This window comes from Neovison vison, chromosome 11, assembly GCF_020171115.1.
Source record: "Neovison vison isolate M4711 chromosome 11, ASM_NN_V1, whole genome shotgun sequence".
Classification (NCBI taxonomy): Eukaryota; Metazoa; Chordata; class Mammalia; order Carnivora; family Mustelidae; genus Neogale; species Neogale vison.
In genome coordinates, this window is record NC_058101.1 from 170394903 (window position 1) to 170407511 (window position 12609).

Consider the following 12609-nt stretch of genomic DNA (forward strand, 5'->3'; position numbering starts at 1 on the left):
CCCAAGTGCAATCTCTGTGCAGTCCTGCACCGTGTTTGGTATCCTCCTCCTCTGAAGTGTGAGTATATGTGACTAGTAAACTGTTGTTAATCACATGTAGCAGGTGTCAGGGGATCCCCAAACATCTGGAGCAGGTCTCCTCAGGCCTCATCAGGGACCTGAGGAGAAGGTGATTCAAACAAGTGGCATCACAAACAGGGTGTCCCCACATTAAATGAAGACATGGGGTCAGCTTGACCTGCTGCTTTGCTAAGTCACTGGCTTCAGGGGTGACAATCACAATCTGGGAGGGACCCGGCAATCACTGGCAAGCTGTGTTGGCTCATGTTCCATTCTCTCAAATGGAGGTCGCCTTCCATTTCCAAAATAATACCCCATCCTTGCCAAAAAGGTGAGAATAAATGAGAATTGACTGTATCTGGGGGAGAGGTGTCACCTATGTGACCTGCGTGTGGCCTGCATTGGTCTCCAAGGCTACCGCCTGAGGTTGGCAACTGCAGGACATGCTGACTGGTGTGCTTGAGTTCCAGGGACTGGGTGATGGCCCAGTGCTTCGGGCTGACGTACAGGTCTAGGCGGGAAAGCGCACCCCAAGCACAGTCCTGGGGCTGACCCTCTGTGTTGTGGGTGCAAAGGAGGGAGGCCGCAGCCCCACGGAAATGTAAGAATGGCTCCCTGGCTGCCTCCCGAGTCACTGTGTTTCAGGCATTGGGAGTGGCCTTGCCCGACTCCGAGCTGCCACTCCTCTCCCTGTTACCATGTGTCTTCCTGAGCCCTCAAGGTTTTCAGGGCCCACCTCCTGATCTAAAAACAGAAAAGGGGGGGGCATTTGGTGTTCCACTTCTCTCCCAGTGCCAAACACCTCACCAGCACACTTGCCTTTCTCGTAGTGTTGTTGCTCCCCAGCTCGTCGATAGACTAATCTTGTGATTCAGGGGCTTGAGGCTCTGACTCTGGCCATGGACAGAATGATTTTCCTGTCTGTGGACTCCAACACTGGGGAGATGGACTGGCATTCCCACAAGAAGAGGATGGCCATCTGTGGGCTGACCAAACCAGCTCCCTTTCCCCATAAACATGCAGAACATGTGCACCATGTGTGATTAGATGGGGACAGAAACAAAATCTCATGACTTTGTGTGGTTAGAAATGAAAAATCTATCCTGAGGGAATCTGTAGAGCGGGAAAAGGGGGGAAGGGAAACAGTCTACACTAAGAGAAGGTAGGGCTGTAGCAGAAGATGGTTTTGCTTCATCAACGACTAGGCTGTGGGTCTTGTGCCTTTCCACTGACCACCGCATTGCCTAACCTGTTTGGCACAAGATCCTGATCATCAGGGTTATGGGGGAAACATACGGGAGACCCCTGTGGCACAGTGAGGGGATCAATTCCCACTTGACTTACACCAGGAGACTTGAAACCATACAACCATTGCCACAACGGAAGCTCCAAGGCTGATGATGCTGATTTGAGACACTCTGGAAAAAAAAAACCAAGAAAGAGGAGCAGGGTAATGAGACACTCCCCCCACCCCACAGGGGTTTCTTCACCAGGAAGAAACAGACCCAAGCATAGGAGTAGAAGAGAGAAATCTGAATACAGGAGGCAGAACTCTCCCCCCACCCGCCCCGACTAATTCAACATAGGTTCAAAATTTGACCCAACTGTAAATCCAAAATTTACAGGGGCACCTGGGTGGCTCACATGGTTAGTCAATGACTTCAGCTTGGGTCTTGATTCCAGGATCCTGGGATAGAGCCCCATATCAAGCTCCCTGCTGGGCAAGGAGTCAGTCTGCTTCTCCCTCTACCTCTCCCTGCTACTCCCCCTGGGGTCTGCTCCATCACATGTACTTGCGCTCTCTCTCGCTCTCTCTCCAATGAATAAATAATATCTTTGAAAAAAAGTAGATCGAAAATTTACTAAAATAATTTAATTGGCAAAAATAAAAGGAGGCCGACTGGCTTTTGTGCCTCTACAACATAGGTTCTGAATGAACTCTAATGTTGCTAGGAGGCACTGGTTGGCTAACCTTAATGGACTTATTATGAGGGCTCAAATCCTCTTTATAGCAAATATAATAACCATATTTTCTATCGTCTGTATTTAATGCTTTGACATCTCAGGCCTTGCTGACTTCGGAGGGACTGTCCTTGGCAGGCTTACTGAATTCCTAGAGATGGTCAGCAGCTTGCCTGCCAGCAAACCTTTCACATGTAAAGCAACCAAATCAGAGCCTTTACCCCCAACCACCTCTTGTAAGAAACTCTTACACTCTGGGCCACTATGCCCTGCCCTGATCATCCCAGGGGGAAGGACAGACTACTCCAGACACCACTGTGTCCCAGAACCCACTGAGATGACACAAACTAGGCAGTCTTAAACGTGCTTACCCGGACTCACCTGCCCCTTCCCACAGAGTCCACCATAAAGGGTCTTCCCCCTATTGTCCCTTCACTTCCTCTTTCTCCTGACCAAGCCTGGTGCTTCCTGGGGTGGCCCTCCCTGCCTCCCAGGACCACCTTTCATGGAATCTGTGAGTCCAAAAACACTTCTTCCATTGTGAGAGTTACTTGTCTATCTGCCTGTCTTACCATACCTGATTAAAATAAACCCCAGTCCCCTTAAAACATCTGAGACACCTGCGGGGCTCAGTGGGTTAAGCCTTTGGCTCAGGTCATGATCTCAGAGTCATAGGATTCGGTCCCATGTCCAGCTACATGCTCGGGTGGAGTCCACTTGGGATTTTCTCTGCCTCTGCCCTTCCCTTCCCACCACCACCCCCTACCCCCGCTCCTTTGCTCTCTCTCTCTCTCTCTTTAAAATAAAGAAATAAAGTCATTTAAAAAACCATGAGGGATGGGGCACCTGGGTGGCTCAGTGGGTTAAAGCCTCTGCCTTCAACTCAGGTCATGGTCTCAGGGTCCTGGGATCAGGCCCCACATTGGGCTCTCTGCTCAGGGGGGAGCCTGCTTCCCCCTTTCTCTGCCTGCCTCTCTACCTACTTGTGATCTATCTCTGTCAAAATAAATAAATATTTTTTTTTAAAAAAAATTAAAAAATAAATGAGGGAGCCCAACCAATTAAAAGATGGTTAATACTTCGCTATGATAGATTTGGCCAGTATGTTCTGTTCAGTGCCTATTTCAACATCCTCTCAGGCACGTGTGCCTCAACCTTGAAGGAGACATGATTTACCTCGTTATACAAAGGGCATCCAAACCGCTCTGCTATCACAGGCAACCTCTGTGTGTAGGAACTTACTACACCCATCTTTCTCCAGGAACATAGGTGTGACATCACATTCAAGACATCCTACTGTGAGGAAATTTATTTGGCAAACTTGTTAAGGACCTACAAATGCGGGGGTTCCTGGGTGGCTCTGTCAGTCAAGTGTCTGCCTTCAGCTCAGGTCCTGATCTCAGGGTCCTGCAACAAGCCCTGCATCAGGCTCCCTGACCAGCGGGAAGCATGCTTCTCCCTCTCTCTCTGCCACTGCCAGCCCCTTCTATTCTTCTCTCTCTCTCTCTCTCTCTCTCTCATGCTCTATCATCTAACAAATTAAATCTTTAAAAAAGAAACAAAGGACATAGAAGTCCAAAAACTTTCAGTACTTTTTGGGTTCTGAGGCAACATATTCCTTGTTTATAAATTTTACAGAAGCCCATTTGGGCTGTTACTTGTCAATGAGCTCACAATGAGGCAGGAGGTTCTCCCCTCAAAAAAAGGCAAGTAAAAATGTTCAAGTAAAAATGACCTGTTGAGGGTGACGGGGTGGCTCAGTTGGTGAAGCATCTGCCTTTGTTTCAGGTCCTGATCTCAGGATCCTGACATCAAGCCTGGCAGGGGGGTTCCCTGCTTGGTGGGGAGCCTGCTTCTCCCTCTCCCTTCCACCCCCTCTTCCAGCCAGAGCTCTCTCTTAACTACATAAATAAAATCTTTTTTAAAAAATCGCCTGTTAGTGCCCAGGAGAAAAGGCTTCAGCAGCCTCCTCTCTCCTTCCTGGAGTCCCTGGACTACCCATGGTATCTGTCAATTGTCCATGGGATCCCAATGCAAGAAACAGGCCTCCTTGGCCCTGGGTTATAGACCATGAAAGCAGCAGTTGCTGGCCATGCACTGGGCTCTCCTGGAAATAGAGTCTCTCACAGGCTCTGAGCCTTCCTATCCAGCTGTCTATTATTCTCTGGGTCATGGCACCCCCACCAGCTTAATAGAGTCACCAAGGCCTACTTGCTACAGGCTGACGCCAAAGTCGGCTTATCCTACCTGCAGGTGGAGGTGGCGGCTTCTGTCCACAGTGCATTGCCAGATTCCATGGTGCTGGAGGACATCAGCCCTTCCTTCTACCCCTTCGCCACCCAGAGATTTCCTTGGGATCAACTGTGTGAACATCTATGGAAGATATTCCATTTTGGTTTTGATGACCACGTCTCCCTCCTGCTCACATGACAGTTTCACGTCCCGGAGAAGCACCTTTCCTATGCCTTAAGGGTCTCAGATGAAATGGATGTCCAAATATCAGAGTCCATTGTGATTGAAAGCCTGAGTTTGATTAAGATTCAGATGGCCTCAAATGGCCTCACTCCATGTTCCCTTCCCACTCTGCTCCCACAGATCAGATCCTCTGGCCATCAAGGCCTCCTAAGCACAGGTACCAGGCACAGTGTCTCCCCAAGTAGTAAGCCCCAGTTCCCTGACAGTCTGTGGAATGATCCAGCAAGCCAGTCATTCCCTCCTGCAGGAAGTAGGGCTCACCTTTGCTCTCCTCTTACTACATAGTCTGTACCCACAGCACTTGTCCATTCTGTTCCCAGGTGCAACGTCCCCTATGGCCCTGCATGATGTGTGTGTCCTCCTTCCCTGGGCCATGAGGATAGGTCAGTAACAACTTAACGGTGGATCTCAGCTATGTTGCATGTGGACATTGCATAGCTTTAGGGTTGGAATCCCTCCGTTCGCCAACGGGTGAAGAAGAGAAGAATGAAATCTTTCTCACTTGTACCTTTGTCAAGGCACAATGAGGAGGCTCATGGACTTGAAGTTATTTGGATAATGATCTATTTGGGGCCTGCAAGAATTCACCTGAAGCTAAAGGGCAGCCTTTATGTGAACGATGAAGAGGAAGGAAGGCTGCAAAGGCAAGGGCTTGGATGGTCTCTTAAAGGTCAAACTCCAGGCAGTGGGGAAACCCTCCAGTAATTACAGCAGGGAAGTAACATCACATTTTCATCTCAGTTCATCCTGACAGCAGTGTTCAGAATGGATTCAAGGGAGGTTAAGAGTGGAACCAGCAAGATTGTTAGGGAGTCTACTGCACCAGTCTGAGACAACAGTGGGTGTGAATCAGAGCACTGACAACAGGAAATCAGGGAAGGAATGACCATATTTGGCAGGATAGAGAGAGAGCAGAATGGAACATGGAATGAGGTCCTTAAAGAAATCTGAACGGATCCTTTCCAAGGTGCAATGGAACAAATGAACGAGGGAGTTGACCATGGACATTCCAGGTAGAAACCGCTTAAATGCTAATAAAGGGGAGCTATTCGCATAATTTAGGGTAGAACCATAAGCTGCTGGATATTCTTTTAAAGAATAAGATGGGATTCATTCCCATTTCAAATGGTCTCCAAGGCAGAGTGATTTGGAGGGAAAAAGATAAAACAAGTCAGAGAATACAATATTCCTAACTAGGCAAATATACATAAGGCCCAAGAGGACTCAGGTTACCCATAGAGTGCTTTTGCAGACAACAGAAAAGGAAATGATTTTGAAAAAATAGAAAATAAAAAATAAGCTAACAGAAATGAGACTTACCTGGGAAAAGCAAACTTGCCTTTTTTTTTTTTTTAAACCATATATTCATCTTGTACTTTCGTGCTATTCACTTAGTTTCCCATATAAGGAGTGTGTACTCGTGTATTTGATAAATTTGGAAGACTAAAACAAGTTGATGTGTTCCCTAGATCAGATATACGACGACACCTGACCCTTGTGAAAACCTTAAAGCATTACAGACATTATTGGAAGAATCCTTTGACCACAGCCACCAAGCCCAGCAGTGTCGACTGTCCTAACAAAGTGGGTGGCTCAGTCTGTTAACTGTCTGCCTTTGGCTCTGGTCATGATCCTGGGGTCCTAGGATCAGGTCACAGGTTCCCCTGCTCAGTGGAGAACCTACTTCTCTCTCTCCCTCTGCTTCTGCCCCTGCTCGTGTGCCCCTAATTTCTGTCAAAAAAAATATAAAAAAATCTTAAAAAAAGAAAAAGAAGTCACCACTGTTTTCACTTTGGCAAATACTTCTGCAGTTATTAAATGACCCCTTTTTCTGTTAAGTCATAAAATACTATGTTTAATAAGCTGAAAGCAGAACTGCAAATAGTTTACATTTTGAAAAAGGGCATTTGGGATTAGGGTAGACACACAGAGTGACTTGGGATCTTCAAAGCGTGGTCTCGTCTCTGGCTTGACAATCATCTATTTCTTTGAGAGGTCTTTGGCCGCCATTCCAACCTTCTTGGCAGGTGACAGTATATAGGGCGTGTATCTGGGTAAAGAATCAGAGATAACATTTAGAAGAAGGTGCTCCGACCCATCCATTTCCGGTCCAGGTGGGTTAATAAGAGACACAGCTGTGGTTCGGGGCTTGACATCTTTTTTTCCGGGTGTGGATCCCAGGGTAGCATTCAGTCGTGGTGGGCCTTGTTTCTTAGGCAGTTTTCCCCTTCCTCCTGAATCTGGGGGTTTCACGTCATGAGCAGAGGAGTTTGGCGATGGAAAAGCTGAATGAGATTCCGCTTCTAGAAACTGGACGAAAAGTCCTGAAAAAGAATGATTGGCCACAGCTTGGTGATTTGGCTTCCCAGGTGCATTGGGGGCGCTTCTGGATCCAGGCCCCCCAGTCACCCCGCTGGGCACACCCGCGGGCTCTTGACCACGCAGCTGCTGCAACTGGTCTTCTTGGATCCCCAGTGTGCTTGCCATCAACCTCAACGCTTCTTGCCGTTCTGCATCAGCTGCCTGGAAAGATCCCACGAAGAGTCTCCTTAGGAGGGTTTTGTCCACCATTCCTTCAGCCTTACTTACTAAGGTCAAGAGTTTCTTCTGTGTGTCCTCCAGTATTTCCTGCTGGACCTCATTCTGTTTTTTGAACTCTTGGAGTTGGTCCTCCTTCACCTCCAAGTCGGCATTTGTTTGATGCAATCGTCCCTGTAACGACTTCAGTTTTCCTTCTAGGGTGTCTGCCTTTTCCATCCATTCAGCGAGTTCCAGCTTGAGGTTCGCTAGCCTTCGATCATAGTGCCTTCCCTCTTCCTGGGAGGCGGCAAGCCGGAGCGCCGCTTCCTCTTTCTGCTGGGTGACCACATGCAATTGCTCCAGCAGCGACTCTACCTGCAGACTGGATCCATGGCTGCCCTTTTCTATGGCATCAGAAGACAAAACGAGTTTCCCCTGCAGGACCGTCATTTCCTCTCTTAGCTGAGCCCCTTGGTTTTCTGAAGCCAAAGGTTCCAGGCGACGAGAATCTTGGGCTTCTGCAACGACGTGCCGCCCTCTCTCCAGCTCTTGGGTTAGGCACAATTCTCTCTCATGTAACTGGTGACCCTCCTTCTGGTGAGCACAGGTTTCCATTTCTTTCTGTTTCTGTGCCAATACTACATCATCTCTCTCCTGTTGACCCACAACTGCCTTTTCCTGCTTTGACTGAACTGCATCTACATGCCGGTTCAATTCCCCGCTCTCGCCCTGTTCTTTCTCTCGCAGCAGTTGCTCCAGAGCAAGTGCCTTCTCTTTCACACCAGCAGGCTGGGATTCCTCCTCCCTCCGCATCTTTGAAAGCAGCCGATTTGTCTCTTGCAAGGCCTGATTCTCCATGTCCTTTTCTCTACATGTTTCCACCATCTTTGCATTTTCCTCTTTCAGCTGACACACAACCATTTCAAAATCTGCTATCCTCTCCTTCAGACTGGTGAATGCCTGCCTCAGCAGCTCATTCTCACTCAGTTGGCCCCTGAGCTTCTCCTGTAAAGAAAGCAGTTCCTCACTTTTCGCTGGGATTCGGAGCTCCTGAGGCTGAGGGAAATCTTGTAGAACAGCCTGTTTCTCCTTCTGCTGCTCCATGTGGGAATCAGAATCGCTGTGTTCCTGTGGCTTCCCTTCTCCTTCCCCCATAGCAGCCCCTGAAGCAATCCGTCTCTGCTGATCTTCCTGGGGGGTTTGAATCATTGTATCTTTTCCTTGCCCTGATTTTCTGAGCTCTTCTACCTCCTCTCGGAGCACCTGAGAAGACTCACTCACTCGGTCAGATTTCACGGCCTTCAGAGAGTTGGCTGCCTCTGCAGAGTTGCTGGAGGGCCGGTGGAAAATCACATCAAGCTTCCCTAAAAGGAGGTCCTTGGCATTGCAGAGCTCCCCGATGCGGAGCTGAAGTTGTGCCAGTTCCTTCTCTAGCTCTTGTAAGTTTATCTCATGTCCTTGGTAAGTGTGGATATGGTCAAGAGAGGTCGTCTGTGGTTTCAAAACCTCGCTGTTGGTGCAAGCCCACGCCTGGAGTTGTCGCAGATCTCTCTGAAGCTGGGGTGACTCACGCTTCATATTTTGGACTGTGGTCAGCACCTGCTCTTTCCACTCCTCCATGATCTTCACCCGCTGTGCTAATGTGTCCCGTTCCTGTAGAAGCTGCTGGAACTGATCAATAGAAACTCCTCCAACCTCATGACCAGTGCTGGGTGTCTGCAGGATTGTCATTAAAGTCTGGCATTTTTGACTTAACGCATCCACTTCCAGGTCTTTTTCTCGAATGATGTGTGACAAATTCCGAATCGTTTCTCTAAACAACTCTAGGCCACTACTTTCTATTCTAGTGGACAGCTTTTGATTTTCCTCTTGCATCCTCTGGAGTTCTGCTTCTTTGGCAGCAAGTCGATCGGTCATTCTGTCATAGTTCCTTTTCAGATGGCTATTCTCCCTTGCCTTCTCATTTAGGACCACCAAGACCTGTTCGCTTTTCAAAGTACACTCTTGCAATTGGCGCTGAAGTTGTTCCACGTGCCCATTCTGGCAGTGAGAAGCTGCAGAGATTTTCCTAGAAAGATCCTGAATTTCCAAATCCTTTTGCTGGATAATTTGAGTGAGTTTCCCAATCTCCTCTTTGGAGAGCCGATCCATCCGTTGATAGACTCTAAGTTGTTGGCGGTGCCGGTCAGTGAGGTCTGCTAGCTTCTGCCGGTGGGTGTTTTGCAACCCCGCCACCTCCAGCTGATGTTCGTCCAGCTCCCGCTTCTGCCGCTGCTCTAGGTCCCTGATGTGGCTCTTCAGTTTCCACAGTATTTCTGGGTCGGTGGTATTTGGTCCCTGGGTGGAACACTGGCACAACTTCTTCCAATGAGTCACTTCACCCTCCAATGTTTCAATCTCACGGAGGAGTCTACTGATCTGTGTCTGGGTTGAGATGACATCTGCCAAATCCCTGGCATCCCCAGGGAAAGTCCCTTTCCCCAGCACATGTCTCTTGATATCGATGTCCCTGGTCAAAGAGGTCTGGCTGCTGTCCACGGCCCCTAGGGAATGGCCTAGGCCAGAGCCCAGCCTACCAGCCCAGGAGAACATCTGACGGTCATACAACTGTCCTGGTCCGCGGTACAAAAGCGTCCAGCCCAGTCGGACTACCCCGCCAAGTGTCCCAGAACCCCAAGCTGAGCAGGGCTAAGAATCAAAAGCCTACAGAGGTTTCCAGGCAACACCTGCATGCCCCTCCCCCGCCCCCTCCTGTGAGCTCAGGTGTGCCTAAGCCTACAGACGTTTCCAGGCAACGCCTGCATGCCCCTCCCCCACCCCCTCTCCAGAGCTCCCTTGTGCCTAAGCATACAGACCTTTCCAGGCAATGCCTGCATGCCCCTTTCCTACCCCTCCACCCCACCACCCCACCTCCTGCCGCTCACTCCCGCGCGCCTCTGCTGGTCAGGTAGCTCCAAACAGCCAAGGCCCTCTGGCCACTGGTCCGGGTCCCTGTCCCCACAGCACATCCCCACAATTTCCCACCCAGGCCTGGGCCCCTTGTCCTCCTTGGTGCCTGTCCTGGGTGTGCCCCTAGTGCATGATCCCGCCTGACTGCACCCAGGGGCCTGCCCCCAGAAAATGCACATGGCCCTCTACTTCCCCCTAAGTGGGATCACAATACACAAAGTCCTGTGGTATGGTCTTTCCACCAAATAGTAAATTTTTCATTCTGGTGTAAATTACAGGGTCACACACATCCATCCAGCTAGGAGAGAGGATCCTCAGAGTACATCACAGAGGTCTTTATCTGCACAGAGAATGGCCCTCATGAAGACTTTGTGTATTTCCACCCTCCAGTGGCTCCAGAGTGCCCTGTCCCTTCTTGCCCCATCAGTTCTGCGGGGACAGCTTGGTCGTGATTTGCTCTGGCCGTTCACAGGCCACTGCCCACGTTTCGCCTCTATCACCTCCCACAGCTGTGCGCCTAGACCAGGCAGGTGGTTGGGCAGAATGGTGGACACACCTGGTCCGCGGGTCCTCCGCCCGCACAGAGTGGCAGGTGTGCAGCAGCAGAGGCCCGATTCCAACCCCCTTGCCAGTCCTGACTGATGCTAGTCCAGGGGATAGGGTTAGGAACCGTGCTGGCAGCTGTCCCACGGGAGCCCCGAGGCCCACCCCATCGACTGATGGACCACAAAGACCCCCCTGAGCAAGCGCAAGGCTCTGTACAGAGAAACATGGAAGCAACCAGGACTTGCGTGACCTACAGTCTATTCGGTCCTGGTTCTGACACTAACCGGACCCGTCTCATTTCCTGTGAGAGAAGTTAAAACTGTTCTTGATCATTAACCAAGCAGGTGAGGGATGAAATCAGGGAGCAGCTATGAAAGGCCTTTGTACATATCACTATCACCAGCCTTGCACGTCTCTAAACTGTACTGAAGACATTGTCACGCTGACAATAAAATCATCGTGATTGTGAATAGAGCGGACATGGGGGTCTAGCGCTCACAGTCCCACTGTCAGGGTCTTCTGCTCATACAGAGGACATGTTGACAAGGGTTTTTATCAGGAGCCCTGTTGGTAACAGCAGAGGATGAGAAGCCAGGCACCCATCCTTCACCGGGGCCCCGGTGACATCAAGTACATGGCTGACAGCGGCAGCAGGCGCAAGTAGCTGGGGACAGGCGTGGGAGACAGGCGGTCACTGCATCTCCTCCTAATATATTTTTAACATTTTGAACCAGGTGGGCACCTTCACAAATGAAACAATTCGGGAAAGAAGAGGGCGAATGTTCACTTACCTTTAATCTCCAGAAGGTGGTCTCCATCCCAGTCCCAAGATTTAGAATTTGACAATGACATTCTATCTTCTGCAGAAATGCCCTTATCAGCTGACTGACGCCATAGACTCGAGCAAAATATCCTGAGACAGAGACAAGTTATCACTCAGTGAGATCAGAAAGCATCCCTGCAGAGCCCGCCCTAGGAGAGGAGGAAATGAGGATTTGGCTGCTCTTCTTTGGGGTCAGTGATTTTCCTGTGGACTCATGGGAGAAATCAAGACTTTCACACTGTCTTCTTTTTAACTTAAACCTGCTGGAACCAAAGTAACTACAATCTATTTAATGATTTAATGGTGGAAATAAAGATCTTAGAAATAAAAATGTTCCTTGGGGCACCTGGGTGGCTCAGTCGGTAAAGCATCTGCCTTTGGCTCAGGTCAGGATCTGCTCCCTGCTCAGCTGACAGCCTGTTTTTCCCTCTTCCTCTGGCTCTCCCACTCATGCTCTCCCTCTCCAATAAATAAATAAATGAAATCTTTAAAGATTACCATAAAATGTCCTATGATTGTACACAGGAAAGATCTTAATGTTCCTCTTCGAAATACGCTTTTTGTGCCCAGGTGCAAACTACTGAGGACTCAGCTAAACGTCAACATGCGAGATCAAGACGATATAATATTTTGTGGTCAGAATATGGGGCAGATAAATGTCCAAGCAAAGTGAAATAAAATAAAATAAAATAAAGCCGTATTTCTTACCATGTTCCCTTCATCTCCAACCTGTGTGGGTAAAAGTCTCTATGCTTATAAACTGACCTCACGGACCGACTGCAGGAAAGGAAGGCACGAGCAAACATTGCCCCCCAAATGGACTTATTCAGCTCCAGGGTGAGGAGCTTGGGTAAAGGAGATGGTGAATAAAAGGGGGAAAGGAAGATAAAATCTGTGTTCTACAGCCCTGTTGCTTAAAGTGTAACTATCTTAAGAACAAAACCTGAGCAGCATTTAGAAATGTACTGCAATGTGATATAGGAGTTCGGTGTCTATTGATTCTCCTAATAAATCATTTGAGCTTATAGTTTACAGGTTATCTTGCATTTTATTTCTAGGAAATCATTTTTGTTGTATGTTACACAGTATCATTCACAACAGACTGGATGTTGAAACAAAACCTGAAAAGATGCTCACCACACCCTACTTGGGAAGCACTCTGCACATGCCAGCCCATGCAGAGAAAGAAGGCAGACAGGCTGCTGACTTGCTGCCTCAGGGCACCCAGGTCCCCAGGGCTCCAAGGTGTGGCCCCGCCTCTGGTTATGAAAGCT

The 12609-nt window shown here is 49.1% G+C and overlaps 1 long non-coding RNA gene across 1 annotated transcript; it reads left to right on the forward strand.

Annotated features, from left to right (window-relative positions):
- The first annotated feature begins 11467 nt into the window (after window positions 1-11467).
- On the forward strand, window positions 11468-12362 carry LOC122889830. The gene is made up of 2 exons (XR_006380979.1): window positions 11468-11526; window positions 11906-12362. It is a non-coding gene; the product is annotated as an uncharacterized LOC122889830 (long non-coding RNA).
- Window positions 12363-12609: the final 247 nt, after the last annotated feature.